This window comes from Somniosus microcephalus, chromosome 8, assembly GCF_052327205.1.
Source record: "Somniosus microcephalus isolate GS21.2 chromosome 8, FLI_Smic_1.0, whole genome shotgun sequence".
In the NCBI taxonomy this organism is placed as follows: domain Eukaryota; kingdom Metazoa; phylum Chordata; class Chondrichthyes; order Squaliformes; family Somniosidae; genus Somniosus; species Somniosus microcephalus.
Window position 1 is genome coordinate 42,109,229 of NC_140994.1, and position 26,083 is coordinate 42,135,311.

Below are 26,083 nucleotides of genomic sequence, written 5' to 3' on the forward strand. Positions count from 1 at the left end.
TGGAACTGCTTGCCGCAGGGCTTTCACAACAGCCCCAGCATCTTCCACCAGTGTATGGCCAATAGCTTAAAGGAATTTAGTCAGCCCACTCAGTTGGTGCAGTATGTGGATTGTTAAATCCGTGAATCTTTAGGTATGGTGTTCTTCAATAAATAGACGGAGACTGCAGATGAACAATCAACAGGTGTTTACTGGATGAGGGTATTCTAAAAACTAACAGTACAGATCCCTACTCAGGGTTTATAGACAGGTGTGGTCACTGCCGGTACTACAGTATACAGGAGCTGTAAAAGTAGTTCTCCTCTTAAAGGTACATACACTACAGGGATGACCTGCTCCTGTTTACTGACTCAGTCGGGGAGCATGGCCAGCTACTGGCCGAACTGCTGGAGCTGCTTCAGAATAAGGGTTTTAAGATAAACCCGAAGAAGGCGCAGATCAGCCAGCGGGAAGTTAAATTCCTGGGCCTGACCGTCCGCGCAGGAGAGAGAGCCATAGATAAGGCTAGGAGGGAAGCGGTCCAAGAGTTACCGGTCCCCAACACAGTGAGAGGTGTGAGGTCATTCCTAGGGTTAACGGGGTACTGCAGAGACTTCATTGAAGACTATGCAGCCACAGCAGCCCCTCTGCTCCAACTCCTATACAAGGGAGTGGAGTGGTTTTGGGATGAGTGTTGCCAGGCAGCATTTGTCAAGCTCAAGGGAGACTTGCTGCAGACCGCACCAGCCCTAGGGGCCATAGATGGGGGGAAAGAGTTATTTCTGGAGGTAGCGGCTAGCGGGGATAGCCTGAGTGCTGTGCTGCTCCAAGAGCGGCACGGCAGGCTAAGACCGGTGGTCTACTCCTCCAGAGTGCTCACCGATGTAGAGAGAGGCTATTCCAATTGCGAACGGCACCTTCTGGCCATGCATTGGGCTGTGAAAAGATCCTCGATCTTCACAGGCACCTCTCCCATCACCCTCCTCACCCACCACACACCCACCCAGATGCTTCTGGACGGGAGGATTAAAGATGGGACGGTCAGCAGTGCCCGCATTGCACGCTGGACCCTCCTCCTCTCGCAGATGGATCTGAAGGTGAAGGGTCTTTGCCAGCCAAAGCTCGCGGCCAATATGGTATATCCTGGAACAGCCCATCGGTGTTCCATAGAAGGGGTATGGGAGGTGAACGTAGGTTTACGGGCCGGGATACATCCCACAGGCCGCGAAATCTATGTAGACGGTTCCAGCATGGTATCTGCTGGCGAGCGACTCACGGAGTGTGGAGTTTATGACCCAACGGCAAACATTGCCCTGGCGATCAAGCTCCCCAGCACCATGAGCGCCCAACAGGCTGAACTGTCCGCGGTGGTGTACGTGGTTACCCACCCCGAAATCTTCCCCACCCCGTACACGAATTGCTCGGACAGCATGTTCACATGCAATTCGTGTACGGAATACCTGGCCATATGGTCCCGCCGCGGGTATACCTCCGCCGACGGGAGACCCTTAACCGTAAAGCCCCTGCTGGAGAAAATCCTGGCAGCTGTGGGGGAGGAAGGTGAGGTCTTTATCCACAAGGTGAAGGCCCATTCCTCCACAGAACCCCACGGCCAGGGCAACCAGCAAGCCGACACGCTGGCCAAGGAGGGTGCACACGCAGGCACTTTCTGGGACCCATATGAGTCCGGAACCGTGGCAGCAGTTAGAGGCAGGGATGGGACCCAAAGGAGCTTAGAAGTAGTATTAGCCCCAGATCTTAAAACGGTCCAAGCCCAGGACCCTGTCCTGAAAACCGTCATCAGTTCAGTAATAGAGGGTAGGAAGATAGAAGGCCCTTACGGCGCAGCGGCCCTCTCCATAAGGGAAGGCATGCTATTTAAGGAGGGACAGTGGGTAGTACCCCAGCAGCACCGGAGGGAATTCCTTCAACTGGCCCATGAGAATCCAGGAGCGGGACACCCCAGGCCTGAGACCACCTGGCAACGGGTGGAACAGGCGGGATGGTGGCCGGGACTCCGGGAAAACGTCCGCGAGTTCTGTGCCGGCTGTCTTGTATGCGCTGCAAACAATCCTGACTCCCACAAAAGGAAGGTGCCCATGGGACACGTTAGGAGGGTGGAGGGACCATGGCAGTCGATCCAGGTCGACTACATCGGGCCCCTGCCCACCGCCCAGGGAGGCTACAGATACTGCCTTGTCCTGGTAGACATGTTTACCAAGTGGGTAGAAGCCTTCCCCTATAAAACAGCTACGGCACTGGGTAATGCAAGCATCTTGGTACGGGAGGTGTTCTCGCGGTGGGGACTACCCCAGTTTGTGGAGTCCGACCAGGGAAGTCACTTCACCGGCCAGGTGATGCAGAACACCCTTATGCTGCTAGGCATTCAGGGGAAGTGGCACGTGGCCCACAATCCACAGTCATCCGGGATTGTGGAAAGGATGAACCGCATGTTAAAAGAAAGACTGAGGAAGGAGGTAGCCGACTCGCCCCAAAAATGGGCGGAGGTCCTACCTTTAGTCCTTGTGGGGATCCGGGCCAGCCAGTCCAAAAGTACAGGATATTCCCCGTACGAGCTAATGACTGGCAGGGTAATGCGGACCCCCACCCATGTCCTAGCCCCGGTTCTCACTGAAGGGCAGCTTCGGGAAGTAAATCGGGACAAATTCGCCCGAACCCTCCTCGAGCGCCTGAAGCAGGTCTATGAGCAGGCAGCAGGGAGCATGGGGAAGCAGCATCGGAATAACCGATTGCTGCTCGAACCTAACAAAAGTCACCAGTGGGAGATAGGGGACCAGGTAATGGTGAGGAACTATGCCCGAGTGGGGAGTTTAGAGCCACTGTACATGGGACCCTATAGCATAGTGGATAAAGCCAGCCCCATGGTGTATGCAGTAAAATTGCCCCGGCGCACAAAATGGTTTCATGTAAACCAATGCAAGCTGTTCAGGCCGGAGGCAAAGAAACAGGCAGCCGGGATCCAACCCGAGGTTAAAGATCCCCAGCCCGCAGCAAGTTCAAGTACACAGGCTGGGCAAGCAGGCGCAGTCGCGTGCGTCGGGGGAGGAGTCACCCAGCCCCCTGTTCAGACCACTCCCCCCATCTTCTGGGATTCAGGTGGAGAGGAGGAGGAGCCCGAGCCAGGTGACCCCACGTACAACACAGGTTTTGAACCTGAAGGCGGAGACCCTCAGCCACCGGCAGCCGGCAGCGAGGGATTACCTGTCCCCAGCTTAGGTTTGGGAGGGGTGGGACTCAAGGGAGAGGACCCTCAGCCAGCGGTCGTGGAAAACGCACAGGCCCCGCCCACAAAGGCTGGGGTCCGAGCAAAAGGTCCACTCACCAAGGTGGCTCCACCAGTAGCCCTCCCTAGAAGGTCCCTCGGACACCCCAGCCCAGAAAGGTATGGTCACCGACTCCCCAGCCTAAAACGACAGCCTCCCGAGCCAGGGAGAAGCCGAAAGACAAAGGTCCCCAGCTAGCAGCTACAGACTGCAAGGGACCGGAAGCGCAGGTCAGTGCAGCCACGCCGCAGGGAGCAGCCTGCAACAGCCCAGACAGGAATTAGGCTGGCCGCTCGGAGACGGGCGGCAGATGTGTGATAAAAATGATAACTTCCAGGAAGTTATGTCATCACTTCCTGTGAACTATGAACTATGAACTATGAACTGTGTACATACCTCACTTCCTGTCATATGTTACTTCCTGTTGGACTGGTATAAATACTGGTCTGTTCAGTATTGTAAGAGGCTTCTACCAGAGGCATGGTAAAGACCTCTCTTGTGTATATAGTGTGTTTATAAGTTACTTAAAGCTTACTTTAAAGTTACTTGATGGTAAGTCTCCTTTTTCTTACATCAATTTAAGTAACTTAGTATTTACACTGACAAATACTAGACCTTCAGACAAACTCGGAAGTTAAGGATCCAGGGAACCACCCATCATGGAGAAAATCCTTAGACCTATTCGTCTGGACTTGGACCCGAATACACCAGCAGCTGGCAGGGTATGGAAGCATTGGTATCGTACTTTTGAGAATTTTCTGGATGAATGTAAAGCGGATGCTCCTGCTAAATTGAAGATACTTGTCAATTATGTGACCCCAAAAGTGTTCGAATATGTTGATGAATGGGATAATTACGAAGAGGTGATTCGGGCACTTAAGAAACTGTATGCGAAGACCCCAAATGAGGTCTATGCTAGACATCTACTGGCCACAGCCCGACAAGGGCCAGGGGAATCAATTGACGAATTCCTGCAAGAACTTCGCAGGCTCAGCGTAGATTGTAACTTTCAGGCAGCCTCAGCTGAGCTGTACCGCCAAGAAATGATTCGTGATGCTTTCATCTGCGGGATTGCCTCTCCATTTATACGCCAGCGTCTACTAGAAAGTAAAACACTTGAGCTACAAAAAGCTTTTGACCTAGCTTGTTCACTGGATTTGGCAAAGAGAAATGCAGACCTCTATCAGCTGCCCAGATCTCGATCTGCTGCTGTAGCTGCAACCAGACAATTCAAGCGGTCTCAGGTGAACCCTATCATGGGGGAATCTAATTCTGATAATTCTGATGAAGAAGAGGAGGACGACCCCACTTTAGCAGCCTCTTGGCAATCTAGGAAGGAATGCTTCTTTTGTGGAGATGCTTTTCACCCTAGGAAAACCTGCCCTGCTCGCAATGCAATCTGCAGTTATTGCGGGAAAAAAGGACACTTTGCTAAAGTTTGCCTATCAAGGGCCTCTACGAGGGCCAATCCAGCTAAGGCCTACTGAACTGCTCCAATTAGGGCCTATCAAGATGCTCCAGCTAGGACCTATCAAGCTTCCTCTCGAGCTCTCTCCCGAAGAAGCACACCGAGAGTTTTAGCCACTCTCTGTGCAACGACACCAATTACAGCTGCTTGCCCACAGAACCTGTCTCATGCAGCCACAAAAATTTCAATTAAAAGGCATACCTTAGATGCCTTAATTGACTCAGGAAGTACTGATAGTTTCATTAAGGAACAGATTGTTGCGAAATTGAAACTACATGTCTTCCCATCGGACCAGGCAATTGCGATGGCCCAGTCATCACTTAATACCAGAATCTCCGGCTTTTGTGTTGTTGATATGACACTTCATGGTCGTATGTATCCCTCCACCCGACTTTCGGTGCTCAAAGACTTATGTAGTGATCTCCTCTTAGGGCTGGACTTCCAAAAACAGCATAAGAAACTCACCATTGAGTTTGGTGGATCCAAACCCGGACTTACTATTTCTAATATACCGTCTAAATTACCATTTTGTGCATTATCAGCAGCTTCACTTGATGAACCCTCATTATTTGCCAGTATTCCGCCTCAATGCAAACCGATAATAACGAAATCGCGGCGCTTTAATCAGGAAGACCAATCTTTTATTGCGGCTGAAATCTCTCGACTTCTAGCAGAGGATATCATTGAACCATGTTCGTCGCCCTGGCGGGCTCAAGTCGTCATTGTCAAGAACCCTCTAAAACCTCACAAACAGTGACTATGCATCGATTATTCGCAAACCATCAATCAATATACCGACTTGGACGCCTACCCATTGCCACGCATTGATGATATGGTTAATAAACTGGCCGAATACAAAGTGTTCTCAACTTACGATTTAAAAAGTGCCTATCATCAGTTACCCTTGAAGGTCTCAGATAAGCAGTACACAGCCTTTGAGGCTAATGGACGGCTGTACCAATTTCGTCGCCTCCCATTCGGGGTTACTAATGGAGTGGCTGTCTTTCAACGGGCAATGGATGGCCTGGTTAAGCAGGAAAACCTAAGGGACACTTTTCCCTATCTTGATAACATTACCATTGCAGGTCACGATCAACAGGAACACGACTCCAACCTCCAAAAATTTCGGGATGCCCTCCATCGCCGTAATTTGACCCTGAATGAATCCAAATCTGTTGAGTCGCAACCGACCATCAACATCCTTGGCTACTGCGTAGGCAATGGTATCATTAAGCCAGACCCAGAAAGACTTCGCCCGCTCCAAGAGCTCCCGTCACCTAAGAATCCGGCTTCTTTACGTCGGGCTCTCGGTCTGTTTGCATACTACGCTAAATGGATTCCTCATTTTTCGGACAAAATCCAACCCTTGCTGCATGCTAGATCATTTCCACTGGGAACAGCGGCTGTTGCAGCCTTTAACCTTCTCAAAAAACAGTTGGAGAAAGCGGCTCTTCACTCCATTGATGAGAATCTCCCTTTCGTGGTTGAATGTGATGCCTCGGAGGTGGCGATCTCGGCTACTCTGAATCAGGAAGGTCGTCCTGTAGCATTTATGTCCAGGACCTTACAAGGTGCCGAGCTACATTATCCTCCAGTTGAGAAAGAAGCCACAGCCATCATAGAGGCAGTACGGAAGTGGAACCATTTTCTAGCTCGCCAGCACTTTACATTGATCACGGACCAACGATCAGTCGCCTTCATGCTCGATAATCGAAAACGAACCAAAATTAAGAATAATAAAATACAACTTTGGAGGATGGAACTGGCCTCTTTTGGTTATACCATTCTCTATCGGCCTGGCAAGGAGAATGTGGCCCCGGACACCCTCACACGGGCATTCTGCTCCACTATGTCATCCTCCACTCTCATGGATGTCCACAATGGTTTGTGTCATCCTGGCGTTACGCGCATGCTACATTTCGTACGATCACGGAATCTCCCTTTTTCCACTGGAGATGTAAAGAAAATATGCTCAGAATGCCGGCTTTGTGCGGAATTAAAACCTCAATTCTTCCGCCCCTCAGATGGTATACTCATACATGCAACCCAACCGATGCAACGACTTAGCATCGATTTTAAGGGCCCAGTGCCCTCTTCAACTCGGAACACATATTTGCTCACCATGATCGACGAATATTTACGTTTTCCGTTTGCCTTCCCCTGCTCCAATATGCTGGCGTCCACAGTAATCTGCTGCCTTGAGTAGGTATTTTCTCTCTGTGGCATGCCGGCTTATATTCACTCAGATCGGGGTCCATCCTTTATGTCAAGGGAACTCAAGGACTACCTCTCAGAACGGGGAATTGCTACAAGCAAAACAACACCATACCATCCCATCGGAAATGGGCAGGTAGAGAGGTATAACGGTATCATCTGGAATTCCGTACGTCTCGCTTTAAGATCTCGGGGCCTACCAGACCAGCAATGGGAAACAGTGCTTCCGGATGCATTGCACTCTATACGGTCCCTGCTTTCTACAGCCACAAATACTACACCTCATGAGCGGTTCTTTGGATTCCAGCGTCGCTCATCTCATGGGACATCACTCCCGTCATGGCTAACTACTCCTGGACCTGTATTACTCCGAAGATACGTTCGGACGTCTAAAAATGACCCTCTTGTAGACGAGGTCGAACTAACCGATGCCAACCCCACCTATGCAAACATACGATATTCCGACGGCCGAGAATCTACCGTATCATTACGGGATCTGGCTCCCTGCCCACCAGGACCTAGTGGGACATCGGGTGATGGCATTTCACCAGGAAACTCTTGGGACCTATCGGGCACCCCTCTCCAGGATCCTGATCGGACACCAACTAGCATGGTGCCGGTAGAACCCCGTGCTCAAGGTTGCGACCCTCCCAGTACCGCGCATGAAAGTACTGATCCACCACAGACCAGCTCTGCACCTCCCTCTGAACAGAGGCAGTCTGACTTTGAACCTATTGGGGCTCGTACTCGAAGCCATGATCTCCCCGACCCTTCACAGGGCAATCCAGGCCACACAGACTCTGACCAATGGCCAACTGCATGTAAGCGGACCAGCGACCCTCTACGACGGGAATCCAAACGGGTGCGACTCTTCCTTGTTCGGCGGCTGCGGACCAAAAGGTAGACCACAGCCTCCTAATCCTGCAGGAGGGAAGAATGTGATAAAAATGATAACTTCCGGGAAGTTATGTCATCACTTCCTGTGAACTATGAACTATGAACTATGAACTGTGTACATACCTCACTTCCTGTCATATGTCACTTCCTGTTGGACTGGTATAAATACTGGTCTGTTCAGTATTGTAAGAGGCTTCTACCAGAGGCATGGTAAAGACCTCTCTTGTGTATATAGTGTGTTTATAAGTTACTTAAAGCTTACTTTAAAGTTACTTGATGGTAAGTCTCCTTTTTCTTACATCAAGATGTATATAGCTTTAGTAGTTTAAGTTTATAGTGTTAAGTTAGGCTATTTTAATTTAATTCTAAGTAAGGAACCGTTAGTTTCAATTTAAGTATGAAGCCGTCTCAGAGTATTGTCCATGTGAGTTGAGGCTGCGGGACCCGACCATACTTCACCCGAGCCAGAGAGTCTCCAGGGAACCTGGCTAGATGCCTTTATGTCTATTGCAGGAAATTTCGGAATGTACGGAGGCGTAATCCTGCTCGCCCTGCTCGGGCTTTTTAAATCTCAAGAGTTTAATAACCTTGCTTGTATAACAATTAAAAGAGTACACAGGAGACAGAGTTCAGTTCACAGCCATCACTTTCCAGAATCTCCTCAACTCAATGCACTCTATTTCCCATAGTGCATTGCACATCACAACTACGGTAAGCTATGTGGGACAATTCAAATACAACATTCAAAATACACAACATCTCCTCCCCTCTTACATTAGATGTCCCAATAGAACCACAACATTTTTAAAACACAATAACCTGGGAGTGAGGGTAGACTTCCTCCAACCATGGCTATACCCATGGGGATTATTCTGCCCCAGATAAAGGGTAAGCCTCTGCATTATAAGTTCAAATGTATAGGGGCCCGCCGCTCTCTGGTAGGATACCGGCGGTCAACCTGGCTCTCCAGTTCATTGTCTCTCACAGGTGACGTCAACACAGGTGTAGGCGGCTGAGGTGCCTGTATACAAGTCTCCCTTGCTGATGAGATAGGGGCTGAAGTGGCTGCTTCCTCAGAAGGTGAGCCTCTCGGTGTAGAAGGCGGATGACCCACAGCGTCACCCAATGGCAGATAAACTGCTGTTGGTGGTTCAGTGGGTGTTGCTGCATTTCGTAGAAGCTGATCGGTGTGTCTCTTCCAGACAATGTCCTCGGGTGTCTGTACAGTGTAGGATACTGGACCAGTCTGTGCAATGACAGTAGCAGGAACCCACTTAGGTCCACCACTGTAGTTCCGTGCCAACACATGTTCACCTGGGCTGAAGACTCTGTCTTTGGAGCGTTGTTCACGTCGCTTGATCTGCTTGTCCTGCTGATACTGTACCACGTCTTTCACCTTTGGCGGTTTCAGCAGGTCGAAGTTGGTTCGTAGCTCTCTTTTGAGCAGTAGAGTGGCAGGTGATGCTTTTGTGGTCGCATGTGGTGTGTTCCTGTAACTCAACAGGAAACTATTCAGGCGCTGATGAAGCGTTCCCTGGCCTTGCGATGCCTTTAGAGAGTGTTTCATGGTCTGAACAAACCTCTCAGCTAGACCATTGGTCGCAGGGTGGTATGGTGCAGCCCTGATATGTTGTACGCCATTCACCTGCAGGAATGTAGCCATTTCTTGTGACACCCACTGTGGACCATTGTCTGAGACAAGTTGCATCGGAGATCCAAATCGGCTGAACACCTCACCTAACTTCTCGATGGTCTTCTCAGCAGTGGTGGACCTCATTATAACAACCTCTGGCCACTTACTGTGCGCGTCAACAGCCACCAGAAACATTCTCTCCTCGAATGGACCTGCAAAGTCTACATGAATGCGGTGCCATGCTTCCTCCGGAAAGTCCCAGGGGTGAAGAGGTGCAAGCTGTGGCACATTACGAACTCTCTGACATGAGGAACAGGTTTTAGCTTTGTCCTCAATCTGTCCATCCATACCCGGCCACCAGAAGTAGCTCCTCGCTATTTCTTTCATACGAACAATCCGCAGTGTCTGGAGTGTAGTTGCTGTAACACTGGTTTCCGTAGCAATGGTAGAATAACCACTCTCCTCCCCCACAGCAAACATCCAGACTGCACCAACAGTTCATTTCTCCTTAAGAGATATGGTTTCAGGTTTGGGTCATCGATGTCAAGCTTGCCCCTGACAATAATGTCCAGCACTGCAGACAACACTGGGTCATTTCTGGTGTTTCGTCGGACCTGTGTCGAAGTAACAGGTGCATTCTCCACCTGCCTAAAATAGCAGATGTCCATGCTACACGTCATAGACTTGGTGACAGGCAGCGGCAACCTGGAAAGACCGTCGGCGTTGCCGTGCAGGTCAGACTTACGATATCAAATGTCAAATGTGTGTGCAGACAACAGCAGCGCCCACCTTTGCATTCTGCTCGCAGCAAGTGACGGAATCCCTGTATGTGACCCGAAGATGGTCGTGAGAGGGCGGTGATCTGTTAGTCGGGTGAACTGTCTCCCGTACAAATATTGGTGAAACTTGCGAACGCCAAAAATGATGCTCAGTGCTTCTCGTTCTATTTGGGCGTAGTTAGTTTCAGCTCTGGTCAAGGTCCTAGATGTGAATGCTATCAGCTTCTCTTCTCCGTTTGGCATGATATGAGAAACGACCGCTCCCATACCATATGACAATGCATCGCAAGCTAACTGTATTGGTAATGAAGGGTTAAAATGCATCAAAGCCTCTGACTTCAGGAGCGTGTCCTTTGCTGTCATGAACGCCTCCTGGCACTTGTTAGTCCATTCCCACTTCTTGTCTTTACATAGCAACCAATGCAGTGGCCTCAGCATCGAGGCTAGGTTCGGTACGAACCGTCCATAGTAGTTCAGTAACCCTAGAAAAGAACGCAGCTGGCTGATATTTTCAGGTGCTGGGGCATCCACGATTGCCTTGGTCTTGGACGGCGCCTTGTGAAGGCCTGTGTCATTGATCACATGACCGAGGTACTCAACTGATGCCTGAAAAAAATCGCATTTATCCCTGCGAACTCTGAGTCCGTAATCCCTCAGTCTCTGTAGCGTTGCATCCAAGTTACGCAGATGGTCTTGGTCATCACACCCAGTAACTAAGATATCATCTAAGTAGCACTGGACTCCAGGCAATCCACTAAGAATCTGGTCCATAGCACATTGGAAAAGCGCTGGAGCTGATGTAATTCCGAAAGGAAGTCGACGATACCTAAATAGGCCCTTGTGCGTCACAATAGTCAGCATTTCTCGTGACTGTTCATCCACATGCATTTGCAGGTAGGCTTGACAGAGGTCGATTGTGCTAAACTTCAGGCCCCCAGCAAGTCCCGCAAACAAATCATCAATATGGTGAAGCGGATATTGCTCCACTGACAATACAAGGTTAACAGTTACTTTAAAATCTCCACATATCCTAACTCCACCCCCTTTCTTGAGCACTGGTACGATGGGCGTTGCCCATTCACTCACGCTGACTGGTTCTAGTACTTCGCTTTCAACTAGGGCTTCTAAGTCAGCCTCGACTTTTGGTCTGATGGCATAAGGTACGGGTCGTGCCTTCATGAACTTGGGTTTGCTATCCTGCTTAATACGAAGCTTCACAGTAATATCTTTCATGCTGCCCAGTTCTCCATTAAAGACTTCTGCATGTTTCTTTAAGATGGCGGGTAAGCCTGGATCATTGTGTGACAGCATGTAGACCGATGACCAGTCTAATTTTATTCTCTCCATCCACGAACGTCCCAGCAGGGAGGGGTAGTCTCCTTTAACTACGTAGAGTGGTAACTTCCTAGTTTGTCCATTCAACTGAACTGTGACCTCAGTGATACCTCTCATGGTTACTCTTTCACCGGTATATGTCTTTAACGCTATGTTAGCTGGCTGAAGTGGAAGGTGCTTTAATATCTTTTTGTAGACTGTCTCTGACATAAGAGATACTGCTGCCCCAGTATCAATCTGCATTTGCACAGGCTGCCCCTCTAGCAAGGGTGAGACCCAATAGCAATGCGAATCCCCAGCTACAGTTAGCACGTTCAGTGATAGTTCCTCCTCTGAAGTGTCACTTGCCTCTGTTTTGTCCTGTTCTACAGAGCGGACATGCTTCTTTGTCTTTTGTCTGAATGTTTTTTTTCTTCCTTCCGTTTTTGATGTTTTCTCTGTGTCCTTTTTATTTCTGCATGTGCGCTGAATATGTCCCTTTTTACCACAGCTGTGGCAATCCATGTCCACACACCAGCATGCAGACGCAAGATGCCCTGTTTTGCCACAATGGAAGCATGGCCCTTGGCTCTCTGTTCTTACTTTGTGCACTTTTTCTGTTGCACCCAACTGTTGAGCTTCCTTAGCTGCCAATTCCGTGGAAATACTGATTTCAATGGCCTTTTGTAGAGTCAGATTACTCTCCGTTAATAGTCTCTTCTGTATGGCTTCAGTTCTCATACCACACACTAGCCTGTCTCTTATGGTATAATTTAGCACGTCATTAAACTCACAGTGCTCTGATAGTCTTTTTAGTGCAGCTACAAACATGGCCACTGTTTCTCCTTCTTCCTGGTTACGCCTGTGGAACCTAAACCTCTCAGCTATGACTAGGGGTTTGGGTGAAAAATGCCCTTTTAGTATCTCCACAATTTCACTATATTGTTTAGTCCCTGGTTTATCTGGATGCACTAAAGTACGCAAAAGTTGAAAGTCTTTGGTCCCATCACACTTAACAATGTAGGTACTACTTTGTTCCCTCCAATGTCATTTGCTTGTGTGAAGTATTCAAATCGTTCTGTGTATGAGCTCCATTGTTCGACATTCTCATCAAATGGTCCAATGTTACCGATAATTCCAGCCATTTTCCTTCTCTCAGGCTCCTAATTATCATTCACTAAGAATCCTTTCAATGTTGAACTCAACTAAAATCACTATCAGTTATTTAGTGCTTCAATTCACAGATCGTTTCACAGTTGAATAAATGTCCTTCCCGATTTACTCACTGCTTTTCCTCCCCTTCCTCAAGTCGTTAGTACCTTATACGCCGTCTCGTCTTCCCGCCATTGCAAGCTCCTCTATCTTCGAGCCAGCCTCACTTTAATTAACTGTCCACGGCAAAAGTAACAATTTTAAACACATAAAACCCGGCTATCTTCCGCACAGCAGAGCCACGTAAGTTCAGACGTCCTCGTCGCCACTTTTGTTAAATCTCAAGAGTTTAATAACCTTGCTTGTATAACAATTAAAAGAGTACGCAGGAGACAGAGTTCAGTTCACAGCCATCACTTTCCAGAATCTTCTCAACTCAATGCACTCTATTTCCCATAGTGCATTGCACATCACAACTACGGTAAGCTATGTGGGACAATTCAAATACAACATTCAAAATACACAACAGGACTGAGCATCGGTAGGAGCGGGGACGTCGAGGACCACCACATCTTCGGGTGCTCAGGGAACAGGGCGCCGGTGGCGGTCGACGGTAGCGGCGTACAGGAGGCAGAGGAGACCACCGCTTACTTCCACGAGGGAACGTGGCCGGGGTGGCTGGGATCCAATTCGTCCCAGTACCTCAGCCAGACTGGGTTCACCTATGGGGAGGCCTCCCTCCTGTGCCCCAGGATACAGATCGTTACTCCCAGGATTAGCATCACCGTGGGCAAAAGGATATGTTTATCATGCAAGGGACACGTTCCCCTGGATAGGTGGTGGTGGCTCAGGAAATTACGTAAAGGCATGGGGAACGCCAGAGTTGAGTGGGAACGGTTGGGAAACGACACTCACCGGACTATCACAGGGACCCACGGGGGGTTAAGTGTCTGCTGGGTTAAATGGTGGGAACCGGATCAGGGGATCTATGTCTGTATGTGGGGATCAGAGAAAATCTGCCCCACAGGCATTTCCATCATTTTCCGCAGCCAGTGGCAAGATAACGGGAGGGGGATGGACTGGGAGTCTCACCTGGATGCATGCGCGATCCCATACTCCCCAATCTCAGTTAATGCCACTGAACTAGTGACCCGCCCCCAACAGCCCCTGCCCACGACCACGACGTCACGGATGATAGTAAAGGGATGCCCCGCCACCACCAAGGAACCAGGGAATGGCTTGGTGCTAGTACCTACAGACCAGGTGCTGTATTAAGGGGTGCACTACGCGGTAGCGTCCGTGATTTTAAACCTCACCGAGGTACACCTACCCGCGTGGTGCCCCACAGAGACCGCGCAGTTGTATCAAGCCCTCTTTAAAGATATGTTCCGTAAATTTCATGAGTTTGATTTTTCAGACGTTGACAGAACTGGACTATACACCCATGAGCTTTTGGACGGGATTGGGAGACAAAGAAGGGGTGCTTTTAACGATGTTTTACCTCACCAAATTGCTAAAAGCCATTTTAGTGCCACAAAAACACTTCTATACTCTGGATCAGAAGACTGTCCAGATAGGGGCCAACATTTTAGATATTACGACCCCACCCTGGTGGGACTTTTTTGAAAATATAGAGGTCCCATCCTGGATCCGTACGGCATCCCACATCCTGGTGGTGTGTCAGTTAGGGATAGTTCTCTACCTGGTGTGCATCCAGTGTAGGAGAAAGGGTCCCAGATTAGAGTTTAAAACTCAAAAGGTGTGGAAGGAACATTATGCCCGGGTGGAAGAAGAGACACCCGTTTGAGTTTTGCGTCGCATCACTTAAACGTGATGGTCGTTGTTTGTTATTTTTAATAAAGATTGTTTCTTCATTTTATTGCATTATTTTAATAAAGATTGTGACTGTTTCATACTACAGAATAAAAAATTTGTAATGTGCCAAGTGGTGCAGGGGTGTTGGACCCCTCCGCACTTGGATTTTGTAATGAACCATTTTTGCATTTATAGATGCCTATCGCACACTGCGCTTTCCCTAATTACAGGAAATACATGTGTCGAGGGATTATGGATAGGTAAATACAGGGGAAGGTTGATTATGGACAGTCAGAAAATTTTGCTCATTTTTGGGACATGGACACTGCAAGCAGGTTTTAGTATCCTAGCGGGGACTGCAAGTTTTGCAAAATTCAGGCAGTTCCCCCCCCCCCGAAGATTATTTAATTAAAAGAGACCCTGGTTGGACTGATTTTAAAAATCCAGGGGCACACAAAATGGCTGCGGTCAACCTCGTGACCAAAAGCCTGTAAGTTCCAATTGTGGACTCTGTGACAAGCTAACAGCTTGGGTATTTTTGATGTCTGCGAGATCACAAAACCAGACAGAACTTTTACATTTATGTATTGGGAGCAAACTCAGTTGCATTCAGGCCCCCGTTTACAGGCCATCAAGCTTGTTTACTCAAATGATCCAAACGATCAGCGGAGCCATCCAGGTTAGGCTGGCCCCATCAAGGAATCTGTTGAACAAAGGAGAGCAGTTATAGGACCGTTAGAAGCTATTACCGGCCATCTAAGTCGATGGGCCAAGATCGGCACCTTTTGTTCAATTCCAACCCGCTCAAATCAGACAAAGGATGAGCTGATTTAGCGCGTGAGATAAGGGCTACCGAGAGGTGTATAACTATAGCCCCTCAGGAAGCCATGCTCTCTCTGTCTCCTCGCCTCCTGCGCCCTGCCTGCCACCACCCCAGGAAGAGGACCTACGAAGAAGAGCCCATCCCAAGAGGTGAAATACCCTGCCAGAGACTATTTTATTACTGGGGTATTTTCACCTGGACGGTACCCTGTGCAGCATTGAATCCACGTGGCATCGAAAGGCAGCAGGGCAAAGAAGCAAGATTCTCATCTGTTTAAACGACTCGGACTGGTGAGCATGGAATTCTGACCCCTCATAAGATAGCCTAGAAAGGTTTAGAGGGTGGGAGTTAAGGGGATTGCTAAAATTGTCATTTTTGTCATTTTCCCTCGATGTGCCGTTTATTTCCCATCCCTATTATGCATCCATATTATCCTTTGTATAGAATCGTTGTCTGGTAATAAAATCTTGGTTTTTCTTTGCAACAAACCACTGGTCTGCTCGTTTTCTATATCGCTACCTGCAAATAAGTCCGGTGGTCAGAACTCAAAAGGGGCGAGCGATTCGAGCCGCTCAAAGGGGGTAGTCAGAGGCATAACTGACGAACCCAAGACACCCACACAGTAAAACCCCTTACAGCTACCCTCCAATCCATGGGTACTGTTCCAGATTCCATCGAATGTTGGAAGATGATCAGCAATGCAGCTACTATTTCTAGGTCCAGTGTAGAAACATATTTATTGTGATGAGGCTACTTGTCTTGTACACAACTGGGTAACCATGTTTCTAGAATACGTTTGTTCCCCTGTATTTGTGTTATCCTTCACAATAACAGTGCAAACCTGATAATTGTATTTTTAGAAAGAGTCAGCTTTAAATACTCCTCGTAATACTGCTCCAGGAAGAGCATTCTGGCAACTGTACTACGGCAGAAGAAGAAAAGCATGGCAAAGAATAAGTTAACAAGGATGTTGAAAGAGGAATTTTGCCCTAACTATAGATCATTAGATTGAATTGTACGATTCTTCTGAATGGGCAATAACCTTCATTTTTTTAATGATTATGTTTATTATTTCCTCCTAATACAGTACAGTAATGGACTCATTTGAAAGTTTTACCCTTAACATTTTTCTACCACTCTAAAACTACAGAACAGGTAGTGGGACAGAGTGTAACAGTTGGAGAACATTGTGAGATGTATCCAAAAGAAGAAACATAAGAACAGCATAATAATGGTACAAGGAATAAAGGTTGAGAGTGCCATGAAAAGGGACAGAGAAGTTGGAGAAACTAGAAATAAGGCTATAATTTTCTTGGTTGCCGTTTCTAAGCCCCTTCAAGTCAGGCATTTCTAAAACCGCAGACCAATTCTGATATTGCAGGCTCTGTGGATGAGTCTCTTGAGTGACTGATGATCAAAGATATATCGCCACTGCTATATTACTAAGAATACATATGCATACTCATCACTAGACCACTATGAAAAATGAAATCATACCTTTCCTTAGAGCACTAGGGGACTGAGCTGCCAGCCTTGTGCATTTCCAAGACAATCAAACAGCATGGCTCAGCAGTAGTCTGAAAGTAGGTCCATTCCCTGCCGCTACATCATTATTACTTCAACAACTACCTATACCAGTTTGAATGATAAAAGAGAAAAATAACTTTTAAAATATATGTTTTGAAGGGCAGCAGACACATGGGAACACCACCACCTGCAAGTTCCCCTCCAAGTCACACACCATCCTGACTTGGAAATATATTGCCGTTCCTTCATCGTCGCTGGGTCAAAGTCCTGGAACTCCCTCCCTAACAGCACTGTGGGAGTACCTTCACCGCACGGGCTGCAGTGGTTCAAGAAGGTGTCTCACCACCGCCTTCTCAAGGGCAATTAGGGATGGGCAATAAATGCTGGTCTTGCCAGCGACACTCACATCCCAGGAATGAATAAAAAAAACCACTAGCCTTTATCTAGTACAAATAACACAGAAAGCAAACAGACTCAACAGGGATAGACAGGGAATTTCATACAACTTACCTTATTAACTCAAAGCAGATACACAGGGCTCGATTTTAATAGCCCTGATGAGGTGGGTTTGGAGGCGTGTCAGCTGCGAAAATCGGAAAAAATGGCTTCAAACACCCAACCTGTCTCCATCCCGCCCCCATGTGATTTTCGTGAGTGTCTGTTCAACTGCTCCCAAACTGACCCGACTCCAACTGGTGGAACAGGTAGTTAATTCAGTTAAGAGCCTGTTAACTGCCTTGACAATCCTATTTTGATCGAGGTTTCCCATTTGAGCCTCTGGCTCCTGTTTCCCATCTGGTCAGAAACAATTCAGCTGCAAGGAGACGAGTTGGTGGAGGACATGATATGTAGTTATCATTGGTGCAGAACCTAATAAGCACTCCTGTAATATGGCTGACATTCAAATGCAACAACTTTGTTGTTGGAGGTTTGGGTTAAGATCTTGCATATCTACTGGCCTTGTGACTGGTCAAGCTGACACACATCTGCTGTTTGAACTGATTGGAATAATTTCAGGCCACTTTGAGTGTGCGCTTGCAAGCTTGTTGCCTCAACTGAAATCTATAACAACGGGATGGAAACCATTTACATCCTCTCATCCTGGTCATCAGATTCAGAGGCAGAGCAGCCGCAGCAGCAGCACAACCAGCCACAACAGCAGCACCAACAGCAGGAGCACCAACCTCCTCCTCACCCACCTGATGATGCACAGGGCAGAGGTTGTCAGCACAGGCCTGCACTTCGCCGCAGGAGATACCCCCAACACAGGGTTTACAGGCAGAGGATCAGCTTCCTCAGCATGACTGAGCAGCAGTGCCAAAGGAGGCTGAGACTTTCGAGAGACGTAGTTGCTGACATCTGCACAATGCTGCACCAACACCTGGAGCCCAGAGGAGCAGGTGGACACCCCTTACCAGTGGCTGTCAAAGTCACCACCGCACTCAACTTCTTTGCTTCGGGCTCCTTCCAGGGATCAGCTACAGACATCAGCGGCATCTCCCAGTTGGCCGCAAACATCTGCATCACGCAGGTCACCGATGCCCTCTTTGCAAAGTCGCACAATTACATCCACTTCTCCATGGATGGCCCAAGTGTGACTGCGTGTGCGGTTGGCTTTGCCAATATGGCAGGCTTTCCAATGGTGCAGGGCATCATAGATTGCACACATGTAGCCATTAGGGCACTCCATCACAACCCAGTTGTATTTGTTAACCACAAGGGATTCCACTCCCCGAATATCCAGCTGGTGTGTAACCACAGGTAGATCATCATGCATGCTTGCGCAAAGTACCCTGGCAGTTGCCATGCCTCCTTCATCCTGCGCCAGTCTACCGTGCCTCAACTCTTCCATTCGCCAACCCAACTTTCCAGATGGCTACTTGGTGACAAGGGCGATCCCCTGAAAAAGTGGCTCAAGACACTGATGAGGAGGCCAACAAACGAGGCTGAGGAGCAGTACAATGTGAGCCACATTTCCACCAGAAGCATCATTGAGCAAACCATCGGCTTGCTCAAAATGCGATTCTGATGCCTGGACAGAACTGGTGGAGCCCTGCAGTATGCACCAGCCAGGGTGTCCAGAATCATCGTGGTCTGCTGTGCCCTGCACAACATCGCACAGCAGCATGGCTTAGTGCTGCCAGACGACCAAGTGGCTCAGCACACACACTCCTCGGAAGAAGAGGAGGAGGATGAGGAGGAGGACGATGACGAGAATGAGGAGGAGGAAGAGGAAGAGGACGAGGAGCCACACCTTGCGGGTCGGGATGTGGCCAATGCAGCAGCAGGCGACCACATTGCTGGCCGTCAGGCAAGGGATGCACTTATCCATGCCAGATTCACATGAGCTTACACTTCAAACATAGGTGGCTAGCAGATGGAGATGAAGATAAGGTCAAGATTCTTAACACACAATTGTCCAATAAATGGTGCTTTCCGATCACTGTCACCACCACCATTATAAATGGAATTAGCCCTGACCCCTCACTGTACAACTTCCATTTCCCAGAACACATAGACCAGAACCTCAAGTGCTTGCCATCACTTTTGTTTAATGACATCACAAAAGGAGGACACTTGATAATTTACAGCACAATAAAACACCCAAGTGACTATTTGTGTGTTATCTTCCTCTTACTCGTGCTTCTATGTGGTGCTTCCCCTGTGGCTTCAGCAGATGTAAAGGCACCTTGCTCACTTTGATGCTGCACCTGCCTAGACGCCTTTGGCAGGCGTCCTCTGGGTTTGGGAACTAGGGAGGGCTCCTCCACCGTCTGCTCTTCCTGCGGCTGTGCAGGGGCTGAGATGGCCATCTCAGTTTGGTGTGGAATGTGGGGCTCTGAGTGGCATGGTCATGTGAGCGCTTGGAGAGGAGCCCACGCTTCCTTGTTGCCTGCCACCAACATCCCTCTCATGGGTCAGCTACACTTCAGTGCTCGCAAGTGGCTGGAGAGCATTTTGCTGCACATCAGGGACACCATGACGACCCGTCTCTGTACTGGCAGTCCTCATAACAAGGACGTCCATGAAGCTCTGGTGTCTCTCAATAGATGCCCATCTCTCCTCCATTGTAGACAATCTACTTTGAAGAGTCACCATGTTTTCATTAGTCTGGCGACTTATGTCCTCCATGGCGGTTGCCACCCTCTCAATGGCGGAACGTTCATGCACCATTGCCTTCACAAAGGCAGTACTCATGTTAGAGATGGACTCCTCCATTCTCTGCACACTCGCAGTTACCATGGATGCAAACCCTGTCAGAGACTCCTGCACTTGTTCCTGGAGTTCCAGCACCGCTCTCTTTCTAGATGGCCCCAGAGGCACAGGGTCTACATGCAGCTGAGCAGAGCCAGGAGAATCCTGCGACCTCCAACAAGGACTCTCCACTGCTGTCGCTGTCTCCACCATCTGCTGATGCTCACTTGTGATCTGTGATACACCAGGTGGAAACACTACTCTATGTCGCGAAAGTCCCGTCGAGGTGTGCGTTTCTGTGCTGGTGCTGGCTGCGCTGAGTCCTGGTGATGCTGCTCCCTCTGAGGCTCCAGGTTCCTCTGAGGAGTCGTCCGGATCATCCTCCTGGACAGTGAGGAGGGGGGCTCTCGATGGTCCTGTGAGAGAGTAAAGGCATGAGTTGGACATCAGATTTTCAGGTAGCAGACAAATCCTTTTGTGCAGATGATCAGAAGTCAATCTCTATGAGCATCATATGCCATTGCAGTCAATTATGAATTGTAAATGCAAGGGATGAAAATGCATTCTGTCACCAGCTTCCTCAACTGCGCCCGTCTCTCCTTCCCCCACTTCCAGCTCCTCGCCACCTCCCACGATGTCCTGAGCAGTCTCCTCAGCGTTTGTTAATGTGGCCAGGGATGGTGTGCCTCCTCCTGTCTTTGCTTTCTCCCTCTTCTTGTGGGCTAGCTTTTCCTGCAAGGAGGGACACAAGTGGAGTTTCAGCAAGAGTGATGGAGTGAGTGTGAAGAATCAAAAACCTAGAAGCTTAGAGGGAGACCAAGATGGAGTGAGGTGGCAAGAGGAAGCTGCCTCCCTGTGCGTTGTTAGTTGTTGTCATTGCATAACAGTGAGAGCGAGTGTGAGGGCTGCATAGTAGAATAGTGAAGTGACAGAGAGAGATGGAGAGGTAAGGGTGCGAGGGAAGTAAGGGTAAGGTGGGATGTGGAGGAGCAGGCTGACAATGCAGAGTGCTGGTGATGAGAAGAGAAGGGAGGCAGTTTGAAGGTAAGTGTGATGTGATTCTCACTTTTGAAGTTCGCAGAAGATAATTGAAGCGTTTTCGGCACTGGACCCAGGTGCGTGTACATAGCGACCTTGCGCTTACCTCCTCAGCAATCTCCAGCCAGGCTGCCTTTGTCTGCTGAGGAGGCTTCCTCCGGCCATTGGGAGGGAACAGAATCTCCCTGCGTCCTCTTACTCCCTGCACAAGAGTTTGCAGGGAATCCTCAGTGAGTCGGGGAGCAGCCTTGGATTTTGCAGCACTCATGGTCACCTTGGCCCATTCAAGCTGCAGCAGTAGCGAAAAATGAGAGGCTGAGGCTACATGGAGCCCTTAAAAATAAGTACAGCAATGACCTCATCAGTGCAGACCAACAGACCCGCTCCCAGTCATTGCAGCAGGCAACACGCACGACGGGACTAATTGGTCCAATTAAATCAAAATGGGGCAGCACGGTGGCATAGTGGTTAGCACTGTTGCCTCACAGCGCCAGGGACCCGGGTTCGAATCCGGCCTCGGGTGACTGTCTGTGTGGAGTTTGCACATTCTCCCCGTGTTTGCGTGGGTTTCCTCCGGGTGCTCCGGTTTCCTCCCACAGTCCAAAGATGTGCGGGTTAGGTTGATTGGCTGTGATAAAATTGACCATTAGTGTTAGGGGGATTAAATACGTGGGGTTACGGGGATAGGGTGGGATATGTGTTGGTGTAGGGGTTACGGGGATCGGGTGGGATATGTGTCGGTGCAGGCTCGATGGGCCAAAATGGCCTCTATCTGCACTGTGAGGTTTCTGTGATTCTGTGATCGGGGGCGGCTGAAACCGGCAGCGGGTCCGAAACCCGCTGTGGTGAAATATTTCCATTCATCACTGCCTGTGACTGAGATCGGTTTCAGTGTCATTTCCCTTCCCCCAGACCTCATTGTATTGTGTACTGGAATGTGCTGTATTGTATACTGGAATGTGCTGGAATGTGCTGTGTGTAGGGCTCCACCCATACCTGGCCCCGTTTGTAAGCTAGCTTCAGTCTAGCCCCAATCTCCAGAAGGACGACATCTCTCTCGCTTACGTGTTTCGTTCTAAGTTAATAAAAGCCTTGTTTTGTTCTGCTACCTTCGAGTCTCGGAATTATTGAGGCACATCAATTTTATTAACTTAATTTTTCAACACTATGGATCAACTCCTGAAACCCGAACGTTTGGATTTGGATCAACATGCTCCGGACGCATCAGCACGCTTCGGACACTGGTTTGAGTGTATGGAATTCTTCCTGGACAATTCCGCAGCCGTCAAAGACGCTACGGACGCTGCAAGGATGAGACTCGGAATTCTGCGGAATTGGGTAAGCCACCGCGTTTACCCCCTCATCCAAGACGCCGAGACGTACCTGGCCGCCTGCGACATCTTAAAGGCGCATTACCAGCAGCCTACGAATGAGGTGTATGCTAGGCACCTGCTCGCCACCCGCGCACAGCGACCTGGGGAATCGGTGGAGGAGTTCCTAAGCACCCTGAAAATGCTTGGCAAAGACTGCAAGTGCCGAGATGTAAAAGCCGCGGTGTACACTGACGAGCTTGTTCGCGATGCCTTCATCACAGGCCTCAGCTCCACTTACATCCGGCAAAGACTGCTGGAAAAAACGGGGTTGGACCTGAAACAGGCTGCGGACACCGCGCGATCCCTGGATGTGGCCCAGAGAAACTCGGACGCCTACTCTTCAGCCCGCGCCGTCCACGCCGCCACGTGTGCACCGAGGGCGCCGCCATCTTGGAAGGCATCTTCCCCGCCCGACAGCCTGACACCGGCTGGGCCCCGCTCTCCCCCCAGAAGCCCTACGACAGCCGCGACGCGTCAGGGACCCAACTGCTACTTCTGCGGGCAGCCAAAGCACACCAGAAACCTGTGCCCGGCGAAAGGCACCACCTGCTTTAAGTGCGGTAAGAAGGGGCACTTCGGGAAGGTGTGCAGAGGGTACCCCGCCGGAAAACCCGCCACCGCCGCGTGTGCGCCGTGGGAGCGGCCATCTTGGACGCCATCTTGCCCAACCTCGTGGGGTCCGCCATCTTGTGAGCAGACAGCGTGGACGCCATCTTGTATCGATCAGGGCCCTACAGTGGCATCGGTCACAGTGGACCAGACCAGGCCGCACCCGCTATCCAGATCAATGGTGGACATCGAGGTAAACGGGTGCCGGGTTAAATGCTTAATTGACAGTGGAAGCACGGAGAGCTTTATCCACCCAGAACTGGCACAACAACTCTCCCTAAAGGTGGTCCCTACTCAGGGTACCACCTCTATGGCTGACAAAACCCAGACATCGACCATTCTGGGTTACTGCACGGTACAATTGTGCGTTAACGGAACTGTATATGATAATTTTAAAGTATTAATCATGAAGAACCTATGTGCGAGCGTGATCTTGGGCCTGGATTTCCAGTGCAACCACCAAAGCATCACGCTCAAGTACGGTGGGTCCCAGCCGCCCCTCACAGTGTGCGGTCTGGCTACCCTGAAGGTAAAGCCGCCTTCGCTATTCGCGAACCTTACCCCTAACTGCCGGCCAATAGCGACCAAAAGCAGGAGGTACAGCTGGGAGGACAGGCGGTTTATCGCGACCGAGGTAGACAGGCTCCTGAAAGAGCGCATTATTGAACGCAGCAACAGCCCGTGGCGCGCCCAAGTGGTAGTGGTAAGGGGTAGCGAGAAGAAACGGATGGTGATCGACTATAGTCAAACGATCAACAGGTACACCCTACTAGACGCCTACCCGCTACCCCGCATATCAGAAATGGTGAACCAAATCGCCCAATACCGGGTGTTCTCCACCATCGACCTCAAGTCAGCCTACCACCAGCTCCCTATCAGACCAGAGGACCGCCCGTACACCGCCTTCGAGGCGAACGGACGCCTCTACCAATTCCTCAGAGTCCCCTTTGGGGTGACGAATGGGGTCTCGGTCTTCCAGAGGGAGATGGACCGCATGGTCGATGACCACCACTTGCAGGCAACCTTCCCCTACCTCGACAATGTCACCATCTGCGGTCACAACCAGCAGGATCACGACTCGAACCTCGAGAGGTTCCTGAAAACCGCACAAAAACTCAACCTCACCTACAACGAGGACAAGTGCGTTTACAACACCACGCGACTCTGCATACTAGGCAGCGTGGTGGAGAATGGGGAAATCGGACCAGACCCCGACCGATTGCGCCCCCTACGGGAGCTGCCCCTGCCCAACACTCCCAAAGCCCTGAAAAGATGCCTGGGGTTATTTTCTTATTATTCCCAATGGGTCCCCAACTACTCCGACAAAGCCCGCCCCCTCTTGAAAGCATCCTCTTTCCCGCTCTCTGCTGAGGCCCATGCTGCCTTCAAAAGCATTAAGCAGGATATTGAGCGGGCCACGCTACAGGCAGTGGACGAGAACACTCCATTTCAAGTGGAAAGTGATGCGTCTGACTTCGCCTTGGCGGCCACCCTCAACCAGGCGGGGCAGCCCGTAGCTTTCTTCTCGAGAACCCTCCAAGGGCCCGAGATCAGACACTCCTCCATGGAAAAGGAGGCCCAAGCCATCGTGGAGGCAGTGCGCCACTGGCGCCACTACCTAGCCGGCAAACGCTTCACCCTACTTACCGACCAGCGGTCGGTAGCGTTTATGTTCAATAATAAACAGAGGGGGAAGATTAAAAATGATAAGATTCTTAGGTGGCGGGTCGAGCTCTCCACCTTCGAGTACCACATCATTTACCGGCCAGGGGCCCTTAACGAATCCCCTGACGCCCTCTCACGAGGGATGTGTGCCAGCGCCACCGGGGATCGGCTACAGACCCTCCACAATGACCTCTGCCACCCAGGGGTCACGCAGCTGTTCCACTTCATAAAGTCCCGTAACTTACCCTACTCGATTGAGGAAGTTCGGTCCCTGACCAGGAACTGCCGCACTTGCGCTGAGTGCAAGCCTCGGTTCTACCGCCCAGATAGAGCCCACTTAATCAAAGCTACACGGCCCTTTGAGCGGCTCAGCTTAGATTTCAAGGGCCCCCTCCCGTCCGTCGACCGCAATGTTTACTTCCTGAACGTTGTGGACGAATACTCCCGGTTCCCATTCGCCTTCCCCTGCCCAGACATGACCAGCGCCACGGTCATTAAATGCCTCAACAGCCTGTTCTGCCTGTTCGGTATGCCGAGCTACATCCATACGGATAGGGGGGCGTCCTTCATGAGTGAAGAGCTACGCCAGTACATGCTGTCCAGGGGGATCGCCACGAGCCGTACCACCAGCTACAACCCCCGGGGTAACGGCCAAGTGGAGCGAGAGAACGGAACAGTATGGAAAGCAGTCACTCTAGCTCTAAGGACCAAGGGCCTCCCTATCTCCCGCTGGCAGGAAGTCCTCTCGGATGTGCTCCATTCGATACGGTCGCTATTGTGTACGGCCACTAATACCACGCCTCATGAACGAATGTTTGTCTTTCCCCGGAAATCCACCTCAGGCGTATCCATGCCGTCATGGCTCTCCACCCCAGGTCCGGTACTCGTGCGAAGGCATGTGAGGGGCCACAAGACGGACCCTCTCGTGGAGCCAGTACACCTACTCCACGCCAACCCCCAATACGCATATGTCCGGCACGCCGACGGAAGGGAGGACACCGTGTCCATAAAAGACGTCGCCCCAGCCGGCATCGACAACAACCACGGCAATAGCGGCAACGACGATCACAGCAACTCTTACCCACCCACTACTCTTTCATCACCCCCGGAAGAACACCGACCAACGGCACCCCCACCAACTACCCCTTCAACAACCCTGGCGGCACCCCCGGCAGAGACCCAGGAGGCTACCGGGGACACCCAGCCGACACCCGCGGCACCGCAACAGCCACGTCGGTCGCAGAGGACTATCAAACCCCCGAACAGACTAAATCTATAGAAGGGGTGAATGTGATGAAATATTTCCATTCATCACTGC